The following is a 16,670-nucleotide window of genomic DNA, read 5'->3' as shown; positions in this document are numbered from 1 at the left end:
ATAATAATAAAAAACCTATGAAATCAGCTAAATGGCTTTGCCAAGTAAGACTATTTATAAAGGCCTGTTGTATTTGTGCCTTTGTAAGAGGGACAATAATTTTTCCAGGGTCATATCCATGTAATTTAACAATTCGAGTTCTCCCATTCCCTGCCAGAGTAGCCATTTGATCCAAATAAGGAGTTAGAGTCCATGAATTAGTATGTGGAAGAAAAAGCTGTTCTACCAAGTCCTGCTGTTGGACAATAACACCAGTAGGTGGATGTTGAGTCGGAAAAATTAGCAAATCTAGAATCTTCTCTGGATCTATTCTATTTGAGCCTTATGCACTTGCTTTTCAATTAGCTGTAACTTTGCCTCAGCCTCCTTTGTTAATTGCAGAGGGTTGAGACTAGGATCTCTTCTAAGGATAGAAAATAGATTACTCATGGCATAGGTAGGAATGTCTAGAGCAGGTAGTATCCAATTAATGTCCCCTAGTAATTTTTGAAAGTCAATGTTTTCAATTGATCCTTACATATGATTACTTTCTGTGGCACTATTGTAGTGTCATTTACCGAGGTTCCCAAGTAGGTGTAAAGAAGAGTAGTCTGAATTTTGTCAGGAACTATAATTAAACCGGCATGAGAAATCGAGTTTTGCAACTGATCATAACATTGGAGTAATATTGCCCAAGTGGAGGCAGCACAAAAGAATATCATCTATATAATAATGTAATGCTGTGAAAATATTTTACGAGTAGGTTCAATTGCTTGCCCTACATATGTTTGGCAAATTGTTGGACTGTTTAACATGCCTTGTGGCAACACTTTCCAGTGAAAACGCTTAGCAGGCTGCAGGTTGTTTACAGGAGGAATTGTAAATGCAAACAGTTCAGTCTTGCTCAGCTAAGGGGATAGTAAAGAAACAGTCTTTTAAATCTTATTAAAGGCCAATTTTTTGGAATCATAGCAGGAGAAGGCAATCCTGGCTGCAGTGCTCCCATAGGTTGTATAACTGAATTAATGGCTCTAAAATCTGTCAACATCCTCCATTTACCTGATTTTTTAATAACAAAGACTGGAGAATTCCAGGGGGAAAATGTTGGAGCTATGTGTTCTTTTTCTAATTGTTCAGTAACTAAGTTCTGGAAGGCCTCCAGTTTCTCTTTACTCAGCGGCCATTGTTCTATCCAAATTGGCTTATCTCTTAACCATTGTAAAGGTATAGGTTCTGGAGGCTTAACAATGGCTGCCATCAAAAATGATATCCTAAACCTTGATGAGAATTCTGTCCTTCCACTTGAAGCAGTTTCTTTAACCCTTGTAAATTTTTTCCTAATCCCATGCCAGGCACATACGCCATCTCTTGTATCATATGCTGACTTTGAGGGCTGTATAATTGTTCTGGAATTAGCACTTGTGCTCCCCATTGCTGTAATCTCTTCCCCATAAATTTATAGGTACAGAAGTTACAATTGGTTAAATAGTCCCAGATTGTCCATCGGGTCCTTCATAATGGAAAATATAACTGCTTTAATATGTCAGGGGCTTTACCAACTCCAACTATGTTAAATTGAGTGGGTTGAATTGGCCACATGGACAAACAGTGCTGTAGAGAAATGTTTGAAATGTCTGCTCCTGTATCTATCAATCCTTTATTTTTTTTTTTCCCTGAATAGCTATTTCACAGGCAGGACGTTTATCAGTAATTTGATTCACCCAATAAGCTGCTTTGCCTTGCTGGTTTGTGCTTCCAAATCCTCCTGTTCGTTTAGTTTCACTTTTCCCAGTTTCCACATATGGCACAATCAGGAGCTGTGCTGTACTCTCCTGGCTCTGCTTTCCAGGGAACAGAAGTAGATATATAACAATTTGAATTTCCCCATTGTAATCTGAATCAATGACTCCTGTATGTACTTTGCACTCCTTTTAAATTTCAACTAGACCTACCTAGAAATAATCCTACAGTACCCGCTGGCATCATCTGACTGGAGACAGCAACATTCTTTAATGGTCCCATTACAAAAGAACCTGGTCCATATTGATCGATAGCTTGTTTAAATTATTTAAGTATTTTAAAAGGAGAAGGCTCAAATGTAGCTATGATATTCTCCTGTTGATCAGGTGGGTGTATTCTAACAGGGAACTGCCAAGCATCCATATCACCCTCTCGTCTAGCTTGCTGGATTCCTGTGTGAGTAGAACTGAGAGTGGTTGCTCGAGGCACTGCTTGAGCAGTCACTGGGGCAACTACTTTTCGCCCAGTGTCCTCTGGAAAAGAAAGATCCGGAGGGTCAGGCCACTCCTTTTTTTTCAAAATAATGAGGGGGTGCAGAGGGGTAGGGACAAACCTCTCCCTCCTTTGCCGCTTTAGCTGGCAAGCAAACCTGCTCTGCACCTCTTCTGTTACTTCATTAGACTCTCCTTCCTCTGATTCCTCCTTGTCATCTGTGTGGAAAGGCTCCAAGGTGGAATGAACCAGAGCCCACACTGACCAGTTATAGGAATAACCTCAACACCATCCTTATGCCTTTTTCAGTGTGTTGCCTACCTTTTCCCAGACCTCTACATTCATAGTTCCTCGGTCCAGAAACCAGGGGCAATATTTCTCTACCGCACTAAAAAGCTGCATAAGTCAGCTGGTGCTAACCTTTACTCCTTTTCTGAGGAGATGCCAAAGCAGATTCAAATAAGCCTCGTGCCTGCTCAACCCTTGTCCCATTGTTACTCTGATGCTTCTAAGCTCGCCTTCTTACCACGAGGATTGCTTAAGAGTACTCGGGTGTCCTCCAGCATAGTTCCACGTTCTCCAACCATCACTTTGGTGACCCTTTGACCCAGGTTTGAGTCCCCACATCGGATGCCACTTACTGAGGCCAGCTTGGTCGTGGAGACCCCAGCCCAGCAAGACTAGAGGAATTGAAGACAATGATGCAGAAATTGAGTGCAAAGTGGGATCCAGGGGGCTAACAGCCTTCAGAGCTGACAGTCATGAACAGAGTGTGACCTACATACATATTGACAGTAAGCCCAGTGATAAGCATTGCTTCTGTAGATTATAGATTAACCAAAAGCATTCCTTACAGGAAACAAAGCATTCTTAGGAGCAGAGAAACAGGCTCTGGCTGATTATCAGCAGCAAAAACATGTTAAGGCACAGGCTGCTCATGCTATTGGTGGTTTGAGCCATTTTCCACTCTGGGTGGGCCAGGCATTCCCAGTAAACCAACTGCTAGCAGTGTGCGTGATAGCCATCATGAGCATATCACATTGCTGCAGAAATCCTGTTTATGCTGCAGAAATCCAGTTTCTTTAAGGCCTGTTTATGACAGGCTTGGGGCTTGTTTGCAGTAGTCACAAGGCCTGATAAGGAAACACTGCCTTCCCATTGGATCCTCCAAGAGCTGAATGAGAAGGAAGCCAGGGATGTGTTGGAAACCCTCCTCTACCTGGGTTCCCTGCAGAGGGACAGGGCTAGGCTGGACACTGCACTAATGCACCAAGGCAAAAGCTTCCAAGGCCATATTCCATTATCCACAGTGTACATGGATCTAGTGTGATTCTCGTAATGCTGCCTCTGTGATGAGACTACAAAGATAATTCTTCAGCTTGTCTGCCTGATGCTCTTATTCCTTCTGTGTCAAAATATAGGGGTCAATTCCTATTAAGAGTATGAATCATGCAGTGAAGTTTTTCACCTTTCTCATGCCCTAGAAGAAACTTTATCAGTTTATCCTAAATGATCATAGGATATTGACACACAGTGATAAGCCTGGCCACACTGTCCCCAAGTGGTTGCACACACTGGGCTGAGATTTCAGGCTCTTCAATCCACTTTGCACAGGAGATCTTCTAACCATTGTCCCTGTAGGCTCTGCGTCTTTATATGGTAGTAACTTGTGAGGGATACTTTTCCTTGGTCTGTTGGTTCTTTATATCATGGGTTATGATTTCTCCACCTGAGAATACATTTTGGGAGACAAACTTCATCAGTTTTGTGTGATGTGGTATGCTGGCCATGTGAGGTCCTGTTCATAGGTGGACTCTTTTGCTCCTGTTGGGAAAGTCTGAGTGGGAAATGATTTGGGCACTGTCCTGGGAACCTGCATGAAAGACTCCTGACTGTTTTCTTTTGCCCTGGATTGTTCTACACAAGTGGAGTCAAAGCCTCTGTGCTGCTGTATATGGCTCTGAATGAATACAAGTAAACCAAGAGGTTGAGGGTATGGCCTGGGGCAGCTCAGTCATTCTAATCAAATGCCAAGACACCTGGATGTGTCTTTCAGCAGGAAAGGGACAGGCTAAGAGCCTACTGCAATGAGGAGCTTTTTCTTTCATTTTCTGTGATGGAGATGTTTTTCTTCGAGGAGGTTCTTCACCCACTTCTCCCACTGATCCATCAGGAAGCCAAAACTCTAATAACGTATCTATGAAGGATGTGCCTTTTACATCTCATACATTCCACCGCAAATGTTGAGTATGTTTAATGATCTAAAATTTGATTATATATCAGCTCTATGTAATCCTGAGTTCAAAATATGATAGAACAGTTTAACACTGTGCCTTATAGGGCAGTAAAGAATACTAGGCTTAGATTCATACTTCTGTGGACATTTTAATATGTTAAGTATTGGATTTCACTGCTATATACCTATATACAGTTTACAGTAAAATATGATCTGAAGTGTTTATTTTCCCTATATTTTTGTAAGAGATCCCTTCAATTTTTGACTTCTAAAGTGAATATAATCTCCTTTGACTTTGAAAAATCGGTGCTCCTTAGTGTGAAGAATTTGTTCACACTTCAGACATTCTGCCTGTAGTCTTCCATAAATTTTAGGGAACCTATTTTAGTTGACACTACCTATGCATTTAAAACCCCTTTGAGTGCATGAGAAGAATGTCAGTGTTGGAAACCCTCCTGCTTGCACTTCTGGCAGCTCTAACCCATGTGCCTGGATTGATGACTCTATTGACCTTAAGTGAAAGCTCCTGGCTCTGTTTAGCTTTGACTCTTCCCAACTCTGTTGTAGGGTCTGATCCTCATTGTTTCTGCCCCTTAGACATGGAAGGGTCCAAAACATGATGTAGGCTGATACTCCTGTTCCTTATGAGTCCACATGAGTCGTTCCCAAGCCAGTCATGAAGATCCTCCCTACCTGAGTGTTGTGGGGGAGATGCCCTCCGTTTGACTCCCAGGAAAGTCCCACTGGGTGTAAATCACATGGACAATGTCTGTTGTGAGCCCAGGTCACTAAGTTGTTTGTCCCCAGGCTCCATGGTTCTCATATCTAAGGTATTCAGCCTTAGGTGCCACAGGCTTCCTTGGCTGTGAAGGGCTGAGCTTAAGAGCTCAGTGATGTCCATGCTGTGTGCAAAGCTGACCCTCTGGTAGATGGTACATACAATGGACAAGGCAAGTGTTTTTCCTTCTACTCTGACCTTAGATTGAGCTTCAGACAGTTGCCCAGGAGTCTTAACACGGGTGTAGCCTCTTTATGGCACCAATCGTTACATTCTTTTAAGTGAGTTGTTTAAAGGCAAATCAAATTGTCCAGATCAGAAGACACCTCACTTGAGGCTTTGCAATGATGTATAAATCTAGATCTGTAAACTACTGGCCTCCAGAGTATGCAGTTTGTGCCTATGACAGGTGTTACAAATCTGTATCTTAAATACATAATCAGCCTGCTGCCCCTTAATGTGCTTTCTATTAAAGGCAATGGGTTCCATTTATACTGTTCCCTCTGAAAGTCTTTTACTGGACAGATTGCATGAATAAAGGTTATCTAGAGAAAATAAAACGTATTTTAGCATTTCCTGATCCTCTGAACTCTTTATTAACACGGCTCAGCATTGACTAGAGCAGGAATTGAATTCAGGACATTCCAAGTCCACAGAAAGCAATCTTGATATCATGAATTCCTAACTCAAACCAGATGAAAATCCACATTCCAGTTACTGAGGATACTTTATGCAGATAGAAATTTACCTTCTAAATAATAGAAAGTGTTCTGTTACCTCTTGCTGCTCTTTGACTTCTATAACTCAGACCAAACTGTCTAAGCAGAGCAGGGTACACAGATTATTTTTGAACCACATGTCCACAGGCAGAGAATACTCTGAACCACAAGGTCTGCAAGTCCTGTATTTCACTTCACGTACTTTGAGGGCCCTGGGGGTCAAAGATGTTGGGAAACAAATACACTGTGTCTGTCTTATTTTAGTCTGTCTTTTCCTTCGGTTATCAAAAATCTCCTTGTGATCTTCTGCCAATGATTTTTGCCTTATGTTCACATACAGTACTGTTTTCTTGCCAAACATTTGTCTGCTTTATTCACTGATAAATTCTTCCAGAGTTCATCAATACCTGTTCGTATATCTGAAAAAAACTTACTAATTTTATTTTAGTAACTTCATTGGGTGTAAGTTCTAATTTATTAAGGCAATGGTTCCCTGTAGGTGACTGCTGTGTCTTGTGGGTTCTTACAGTGGCTGTCAAGAAATAATTGTACATTAACTGGCTGAGTTGATGGCCACCTGGTTTGAATGTCATTCTGTAAGATAGCTGGATGTCCTCTGAACCTGTGAAGCTTGAGGTGCTGCTCTTGACATTTCTCCAATGGGAGCTAAAGTGAAATGCTAGAAGGTTTGAATTAGATGCCCCCTTGTAGCCGGTCTTGTGATGCCTTTGGCACTAGTAGAATTTTGATTGCCATGGAAAAGTGGGGAATGGTGATCATCATTGGGAGAATTGTTCCTTCTCTGATCAGGTAGAGCCTGTTTGGAAGACTAGCAGAGAATTTTGAAACCTTCAGTCGAAAGCATCCCACTGGCAGGATTTGACTATTGGGCAAAAACTGATCCAAAGATCCTTTTTTGGGTAAGGAAGACAGCTGTTAGTCATGGTTTCTAGTCATTCTTTGCCTTCTGGTTTGTTCTTGGCAACGCTTTTTTGCAAAGGATGGCTGAGGTCCTATGCCATGGCTGTAATAAGGAAAATAATTCTAGAGCTTCCCCCCCCCCCCACAAAGAACTTGTCAGTGTGCAGGAAAGCATTTTGCCTCTTCTAGCAGCTCTGCTGACAACCATGTGACAAGCAGGCAGCTCATGGACCAGCTGTGGATTCTAAGGACTCATGCATCTTAGTTACTCTAGCAGCAAAGCTGTGGACAATTCAACCAGTGGACTCAGTCTGTTGGGTCCTGAACCATGAGCTCATTGCATGCACCATGCTGTTAGGATTACTGTGTCTGGAGGGGTGAGGTCAGTTCAGCCTGAAAAACCTTGGAGCAGGAGTTTAACCTCTCAAGGGAACAGATTTCTGAGCTTGTGATTACTTGCTCACATACTCCAAATGTTTATTTTTTTGAGAGCAGAGCGTTTAAGCCTTTTGGAACACTCTTCTGTGATGGCTTATTACAGTGAAGCCTCAGCAGGGTATAGCACCAATCAATGGTGTCCAGCCTAGATCAAAGTAAGGTCCTTTAATGTGACTTGTTTATCTTTGCTACAAGCTCATTACTCTTGAAGTGATGGAATCATGTTCAGACTACCCTGAGTCTGGCTATTTCATCTTGGTCATTATTTGCTTTATTACTTGATCCTAGAGCTGGTAACTAGGCACCTGAACAGTGTGACATGTGAAAGATTAAAAGCTAATCTTCCCTTGGTACTGAATGAAGAAATTCTTAAAAATGAACTGGAAGTTTGTGAACTTTTTCCCATTTCATTCTCTGAAACTTGTGAGGGGGCTTAACACCACCTCATTCTCCTGAAAGCTGGTGATGGCAGGAAGTCTGCTTGTTCCTTCAGCAGGAAGGTAGGAGAGCAGGGAACATGTTTCCAGTCTCTAAATATCACTACCCTGCACTCCGAGGAGTGTTGACTGAAATGCTTACACTGCTTGAGAGATATTCAATACTGTACTAAAGGAGGTCTGTGAGTTACTGTAGAAATAACCCAATTCTAGAACACTCCATGACTGTTACTTACACGGCAGAGGCCAGAGATGGGAGCCTGCTAAACTCATCCTTCCATAAATGTTAAAATCCCTATCCTCCCAACCAGAAAGGATTTCACTGTGGGAGCAGATTCCCATTGGCCTCTAGAGAACACAGCTAGTCCTGTTTCCTTTATTCAGCATCTGGGGAGTCATGCCACCTTGTTTTAGATTATCCCATAGACCCATCAGTGGGGCCTCAGAGTTTTAAACTCTATATATTTCCTGGATCTTGCCATTGGCTGTGGCTTGGCAGCTAGTTAGGTGAGCACCCAAGGTGGTGGTGTACCAACTACAACTCTTTTCATAGCGTGAACCTCTCCTGAGGCTTTAAGTTTGCTGTCCTAACTATCGCAAGGACAAAAAAACACCACATGTTCTCAATCATAGGTGGAAACTGAACAATGAGAACACTTGGACACAGGAAGGGGAACATCACACACTGGGGCCTGTTGTGGGGTGGGGGGAGGGATAGCATTAGGAGATATACCTAATGTAAATAACGAGTTAATGGGTGCAGCACACCAACATGGCACATGTATACATATGTAAAAAACCTGCACATTGTGCACATGTGCCCTAGAACTTAAAGTATAAAAAAGCAAAAAAGTTTGCTGTCCTCTGCCGTTTTATATTGTTAAAGGAACACCTCACAGAGACCTTCACTTCCAAAGACAAATGAGCACTAATGATCAAGAACATTTTCTTACACTGATATACCTGGTTCCTCTCAATTTTCACTCTACCTGGTCTTGACCATAATATGTTGGTGATATTATCCTTGTCATACTAGGGTCCTCCACTAATAAGACATGAGAATCTTAGGCTTTTAGCCTCTGGTGATCTGTTGGTTTCTGGAATCTTTCTTGGTCTTACCTAGCATATGATGAACCTTCTCACTCCCCTCATCTTCTATGAATATAACATAGACACAGGGAGAGTAAACAGTCTTTTTGAAAAGTATTTGTGAAGAGACCAATTTCCTCTAAGGACCACAATCCCACATGGTCAGATAAATGAGGGTTATGTGTCACCTCATAAATTCTCACAGCAATTGACATTTGTTCCACAGTGGGATTTCTGCTTTGGCTGCTTTTAGCCAAACTGCCTTGACACTGGAGGTTGCTGGCCTGTGGACAGGGCCTCAGAGAGGAGCCTGTTTTCTCAAGTTTTCTTGCATGGGCACGTGAGTCTTCATAAGTCAACTTGAATAAAGCTAATTGCCCTGCTAGCTCTGTATGTAACTAAGTTCTATCTGCACTAGGGTTCTGAGGTGTGTTAAGTGACCTTGGACAAACACAATCTTATTGCTTAATTCTTCTGATTGTGATGAGCCAACTTGATATTTTGGAACACTTGGGAGGAATGTTAATTCTTCTGTGTTACAGAACCCTTTACATTTCCTCATGCCATCTTGTAGAGGTCCTACTCACGTTTGAAATATTACACATGGAATAGCCATCTTCGAAGCATGACTCTGCATTGGAACTTGAGTCTGCCCTCATTCCTTTTCTTAGGTTTTTGAAGGAGAAACCTCACTTTTGAGTTCACTCATACATTTTAGCACTAATGATAAACCATATGTTCGGCTTCTGTTTGGAGGTCATTTTTCTCTTATCCCTGATTATACCCTGCCTGTTCCCTATTGAAATGACCCTGGCTTCATTACTGCTGCCTCATGAAAATCTTCCTCTGAATATGACTGGAGAATTTTGTGTATATAGTCTAGATCCTTGGCCATAAAGAACTCTTGGTCAACTTTCCTGTCAGCCTGCTCCAGAAGAAAAATGTGGAGCCTTCCGATCTATAGAGGGGGACATGGAAAATGAGGTCTATGCCTGCAAATAACTTCTCCAGGGTCACCTTAATTTTTCATGAGTTAACTTCATATGAATTGATGTTCTTGCTGTTCATTAGCTGGGATCAGGCAAATGTTGTAACCATGGCATTTGAGAAATGTGACATTGATACATCAAGATCCTGCCCTTTAAAAGGAGATGGCCTTCCCTTTTATTTTCCTGAGCTCCTCATTAAGACTGAAACCAAGTGTGAACTCTTGTGTGAATGCATGGCAGTGGGAAAGCAGGAGTGTAGCTTGCATGTTCTTGCTGGTGCATTGCTGGTACATTTTCTCTAAGAGGTATTGCATTGGCTATAACATCTCAGAAATACCCTCCCGTTTAGGAGTCTCACCTACCTTTGCATAGGGAGAAGATAGTCCTGAAGGTGGAACAAGGGTGTTCATAACCACTAGCTCAGAGACCTGTTTATGGGTAAGCCTACCTTGGTCCCTCTAGAGCACCAATTCTCACGTGCCCAGTATGCATGGTCTTCAGCCACCTGTGACACTGGTATGGAAGGTGGTTAGCATTAGCCTATGAGTCTCCATATCTGGAGAAGATGTGTGCTCAGACAGGTAGAGAGGTTTGTCATCTTCCTTCCTTCCTTTGGATCTCCATTACAGTCCCAATATGTCCTTTACCTACATATTACCTGACTGCTCTGATCAAGAGATTTCTTGATGCATACTTGATTTTCTATATCTCCTTCTCTTGTCCCAAAAATGAAATGATCCTAGGACAAAAATTCAATACAGGCTTGAAAAGCAAATTGATCTTCTGGAGCAGAAATCCTGCTGTGTCATCCCACTATTGCTTGGTGTGAACAAGCCTGAGTTCGCTCAGCCTTTCTTTGCCTTAAGTGCTGGAAGCTGAAAAACATCTCAGTATTATGCCTTCAATTGACACACCTGTACAGGGAGAGACACATCTTTGACTGTTTCAGTGGTTAATCTAGGTGTTCTTACCACCATCTCTAGTAGAGAAGTAAAGAACAGTGAAGTAAAACTTTGGGATTGTGTGGATGATGCCCAGGACTGAGACTGGAATGTGTTCCAACTGAGACTGGAAAGATAGTGCAGATGAGCACTTTGGGTATGGCAGGATTATTTGGAAGAACCAGTTTAGCATGTTTATAACACAGACATAAACTTACTAGTTAGAAATCCTCAAGGATTTCTAGTGTGTTCAGATTCTGTTCTCTAGGGCTTATGTTAGATTTTATAGGCTGAGATGTTGTTCCATAACTGGAAGGCAGCATCTGCCTCTTTCCACTTGAACTCTGGCAGGAGGTTTGTTCCATTGCATGTGGTTCTGAGTTGTTCAGTCTAATGGAAGAAGCACTAGAGAAAAGCTCAGAACATTTGGTTTTAAAGTAGCATCGTCAATATCTTTGAGTCCAACAGTCAAATTCAAATATACACCAAGAATGTTACAAAGTTGCTGTCGGGAAGCATGGCAAACTGATACAGTGAAAAAAATTCTTGACTCAGGTGTTGACCACTTTAAATCTCAGGTAAGAGGCATTCACCTGAGGAGGATCGGAAATTCTCTCACCTGCAGAGGCTTGCTAGGTTTGTGCGTGTTTCCATGTGAAGAGCCATAAGTTATAACCCTCCTCATACCATGTGTGGAGACATGCCAAGCTCAGATCAACACATACCTATGTAGGGATGGGATGAGCAGGAAGATCTAAGTTGGAAGCATGAGAAAACTATGGGGTCAGGAGAAGTGTGGGTTTGTATGCTACTCTGTGGAATCTCAATCTTCTGTCCTCCAAAGTGTTTCTAATTCTCATTGTCTTGTGGTCTGTGTGTGATTGCCATTATCTGCCACACCAGTGGTGTGGAAAAGTGGTCAATGTTAGCCTGAGTCTTCCTATCTGAGCTGGTCTGGTTCTCATTCCTTTGATTCTCCAAGATAGTCCCAATGCCTCCTTTTAACTAAATATTCACTGACTACTCTGACCAAGAGATCTTTAGATACGTATTTGCCTTTTATATATTTCCTTATATTGCCCCTGATACAGTTTGGATATCCCTTCCAAATCTCATGTTGATATAATCCTAATGTTGGACAGTAGGGCCTGGTAGGAGGTGTTTGGGTCCTGAAAGTGGGTCCCTCATGACTTGGTGCTGTCCTCACCATAGTTCTCATGACAGCTAGTCATTCAAGTGTGTGGCACCTCCCCTTTGCCTTTCTTCTGCTTATACCATATGACTTGCAAGCTTTCCCTTTGTCTTCCACTGTAAGTAAAATTTTCCTGAGGCCTCTTCAGAAGCAGATACCAGTGCTATTCTTGCCATACATCCTGTGAGACAGTTAAATCTCTTTTCTTATAAATTACCCAGTTTAGATATTTATGGCAATGCAAGATATGGCCTGACACCACCCCTAAAATGATATTCTGGGACAAAAATTCACTATAAGCTTAAATCTTGCAGAGCAGAAACCCTAATTCTTGGTTATCCCACAGTTGCTTGGTGGGAACATGTCTGATCTCCTCTCAGCCTTTCTTTGTAAGCGCCAGAGTTTGGAAAACAATCTCAACTATGCCTATATTTCACACACTTGTTCATGTAGACACACATCTCCAACTGTCTTGGTGGCTGATCTAGGCATTCTGACCACCATCTCTACAGAAGTAAAGAACAATGAAGGAAGAATCTGGGATGGTGTGGATGATGTCCAGGACTGAGACTGAAGTACGTGTTTAATTGAGATTGCTCATTTGTGGTATCTTCCCAATCGGGTTGTGTGGGCTCATTTGGAAAAACCAATTTACCATGTTCATAACACCAATGTTGTAACCTAGAACAGAAATCCTCCTTGTGGACTTCTAACTAGAAAGTGTTAATCTCTACGGCTTATGTTGGATTTTTAAGGCTGACACTTGATCTCTAACTGGAAGGCTGTATTTCCTTTATTCCACTCAAGCTCTGGAAGGAGATCTGTTCCATTGCATGTGGTTCCAAGTTCAGTCTTGCAGTTCAAGCACTAAGCACAGAGCATTTGATTTTACAGTGGGCATCATCAGTATTTTTGAGGCCCAAACTCAACATTCTTGGAGTATATTTGAATTCAAGTTGCTGGCCTAAAATATCACCTATAGGAAGCATGGCAAATTGACACCATGGAAAAGGATTATTCTTGACTCAGGTTGACCACTTAAATTTCAGGTATGAGACATTCACCTAAGGGGTGTCACCTGGGCATTGTCTTGGAGGCCACAGCAGCCTTCCATGGAAACTCCTGCAGAGGCTTGCTAGGTTTGTGCTTGTTTCCACCTGAAGAGCTATAACTTTTGTAACACTCCTCACATGTTTGGAGACATGCCAAGCCCAGATCAACAATACCTAGGTAGGGATGGGATGAACAGGAATATCTTGGTTGGAATTATGAGCAAATTAAAGGGTTAGGAGATGAAGTGAGGTTTTGTATGCTGCTCCGTGGAAGCTGAAGCCTCTGTAGTTTAAAGGGTTTCTAATTCTCTCTCCCTCCTGTGTTCTTGGAGGGATTGCCATTGCCTGCCATGCTGGTGGCATAGAAAGTGACCAATATTAGTCTGTGAGTCTCCCTGTCTGAGAGCACTCTTAACCACGTGGGTAGAGGTGTCTCATTCCTTTGATTCTCCATGGTAGTCCCAATGCCTCCTTTCAACTAAATATTCACTGACTACTCTGACCAAGAGATCTTGAGATGCATATTTACCTTTTATATTTCCTTATATTGCCCTGATACAGTTTGGATATCACCACCAAATCCTAAGTTGAGATGTAATATTTGAGGTTGGCTGATGGGGCCTGGTGGGTGGTATTTGGCTCATGGAAGTGGATCCCTCATGCCTTGGTGCTGTCCTCACCATTGTGAGCTCTCACAAGATGCAGTCATTCAGAAGTGTGTGGTACCTCCCCCTTGCCTTTCTTCTGCTTTTGCCACATGACATGAAAGCTCCCCCTTTGCCTCCATAAGCGTAAGCTTCCTGAGGCCTCTCAGAAGCAGATGCCAGTGCTGTGTTCCCTAATAGCCTGCAGAACCATGAGATGATTAAACCTCCTTTCTTAAGAATTACCCAGTCTTAGGTATGTCTTTATAGCAATGTAAGAATGGCCTGATACAGCCCTTATAATAATATTCTGGGACAAAAATCTAATAAAAGCATAAATAATCTTGTAGAGCAGAAATTCTAATGCTGTTATCCCACAGTTGCTTGGTGGGAACATGTCTGATTCCTCTCGGCCTTTCTTGCCGTAAGTGCTAGAGTCTGAAGAAAAAATAAATCTCTTATGCTTGCATTTCACACACTTGTGCATATTGGAGACACGTCTCCAGCTGTCTTGGTGGTTCTTACCATCTCTTGTAGTAGGGAGGTGGAGGACAGCAGTGAAGCCATGAGAGTTTGGGGTGGTGTGGATGATACCCAAGACTGACACTGAAATGTGTGTTTGAATAACTGAGATCGCTCATCTGCCAGGTCTTTCCAGGGTCAGTTCGTGGGCTCATTTGGAAAAACCAACTTACCATATTAATGCCAACATAACTGACAACACACTAGAAATCCTTCTTGTGGATTACTAGTAAGTTTTATTCTCTGGGGATTATATTGGATATTATAGGCAGAGACTTGATCTCTAACTAGAAGACTGCATTTATCTTTTTGCACTTGAGTTCTGGAAGGAGATTTGCTGCATTGCATGTGATTCTGAGTTCAGTCTTGTCGAAGAATCACTAGAGAAGAGCATAGAGAATTTGGTTTTAAAGCAGCAGCATCAATATCTTTGAGTTCAAACCTCGAATTCAAGTATACTCCAAGAATGTTAAGTTGCTGGCCTAAAATATCATCTGTAGGAAGGATGACAAACCAACCCCATGGAAAAGGATCATTCTTCACTTTTGTTGGCCATTTTAATCTCAGGTAAGAGGTATTCACCCAAGGACTGTTACCTGGTCATTGTCTTGGAGGCCACAGTGGCCTTTGGCAATTCCCATCTTAACTGCAGAGAATTGCTAGCTTCTGTGTTTGCTTTCACCTAAGGAGTCATTACTTGGAACATAGCCCCCACACTGTGGAGATATGCCAAGCCCAGATCACCACATATATATAGGTAGTGATGGGGATGAGCAGGAAGATCCAGGTAGAAAGGAGTTTTTGATGTGCCAAGTGGAACCTGAAATAATTTGATCAAACATAAGTTTCTAGATCTTTCAAAGCTGTGTGCTGAGGGAGATGAAGTGGGAATGGGGAGTTGAGGTGCTTTCTCCTGATTCTTGAGTGTGTTGAGCTTCATGTTATGGCTATGTAAGAACTAACAGAAGTGTCTGGAGATGGAGTCGGGCTTTGCAGGCTGCTCTGTGCAAGTGCAACCCTCTGTACTCCAGAGGGTTTCTAATTAGATTCTATCTCCTTGTATGTGCATGATCTTGGAGGCTCCAGCTTATTCCTGATCCGTAAATGACCAGAAATACTCTACCTGCTGTAGAGCTTGTTTTTAACCTGTAAGATACGCAAACCAAAACATTTCATCTGCTTTTGGGTGGTGGCACAGCATTGCAGGGTCTTTTTGGTGAATGAATGGGCGTGTGCAGACCTATCTCTGGGTTCCTACCTGTATTCGAAAGGATACATGATCCTGTGTGGCTGGCACCATCCATCAGGGACAATAGGCTTTCAGGGGTAGGCACTGCCGAGGGACAATGCTTGAAAATGGACATGACCTTTCCTTCACAGCTCTTGGCTCGTGGTTGTGATACTGGGCACTGCCTGCATCTTGGAGAAAAAAGTTTCTCCAGCTTGATCCTGTATGATGGGGCCTTTTGGCGCTGTATTTGGTTAGGTTTTTAGGTCGATTCTCAGTTCCCTTTTCAGGACTTGTTCAATTTATGATTCTCAGAGTCGGGGAGATGGTTTGGACAACTTATCGGGATCTGAGCAAATAGCATGAGTGAGGCTGCTTCTGTGTCTTACCCAGAGCTTTGCTTCTAATCCCAACGTTCCAGTGGAATGTGGTCTCCCATAACAGTTGAAATTTTTTGACCACTTTTGGTTGGAAATTTTTGAACAATGTGCATTTCTTTGAATTGAAGTTCTTTAGCATAAAAGGGGAGAAGGTGATGGCCTGGGGTGCTTTTTCTTATACATTTAAGGGGTACAGTGCAATTTTGTTACAAGTATAGTGATAACCTGTGCTTCTAGGGTATCCATCTCCCCAATAATGTGCATAGTATCCATTAGTTTTTCATGATCCACTCCCATTACCCCTTGACCCATCACCCCATGACCCTTCTGAGTCTCCAATGTCTGTAATTTCACATCCTATGTCCATATGTACACATGTAGCTCCCATTTACAAGTGAGAACAGGTATTTGACTTGCTGTCTCTCAGTTGTTTCACTTAAGATAATGGCCTCCTAGAGTGCTCTTGGTGGGAGGTTTTAATTTTGGATTCATTTGTTCCACGGGCCACCTGTACATCTTACACCTACTTCCTGCAATTTCAGACAGTCTTGCTAAGAACATTGAAAAAATGGATTAATTGAACGGGGTTCATAATATGCACTTCCCCTAGAGACTGTAAAACAAGTCCCACCTTTATTCTTGATAGAAGTAATTGGGCATTTTCAAATGGATGAATCATGCCAGTAGAAGAATAGTTAAGATTCTTATCTGAAGTGAGACCTGAGTATCTGCATATGGCTATCCTAAATTCAGATCCTGAGACCTATGTTTGAGGTAGAAAGTCTTGTGAAAGTGACTCCAGGAAACCAGGAAACACGAAGGAGTAATGAAGACAGGGTAGGAAAAGCACCCAGAAATGAGAGAGCATTGAAGAGGTCACCTCTATGCTGTGT

The 16,670-nt window shown here is 42.3% G+C and overlaps 1 protein-coding gene and 1 long non-coding RNA gene across 2 annotated transcripts in view; one reads left to right on the top strand and one right to left on the bottom strand.

The window, feature by feature from the left end:
• Nucleotides 1-16,670, top strand: part of LOC131381652 (uncharacterized) — a 95,591-nt gene that overhangs the window by 12,687 nt on the left and 66,234 nt on the right. The gene's annotated exons all lie outside the window — the stretch shown is intronic.
• The window catches only part of ZNF518B (zinc finger protein 518B), a 121,017-nt gene continuing 115,770 nt past the window's right edge, over nucleotides 11,424-16,670 (bottom strand). The window contains exon 9 of the mRNA XM_058430121.1: nucleotides 11,424-11,484. The gene's annotated coding sequence lies outside the window, so the exon portion shown is untranslated. The remainder of the gene's footprint in view (nucleotides 11,485-16,670) is intronic.

This window comes from Hylobates moloch, unplaced genomic scaffold (genome assembly GCF_009828535.3).
Source record: "Hylobates moloch isolate HMO894 unplaced genomic scaffold, HMol_V3 SCAFFOLD_17, whole genome shotgun sequence".
NCBI lineage: Eukaryota > Metazoa > Chordata > Mammalia > Primates > Hylobatidae > Hylobates > Hylobates moloch.
This window is presented reverse-complemented; position numbering and strand designations above follow the sequence as displayed.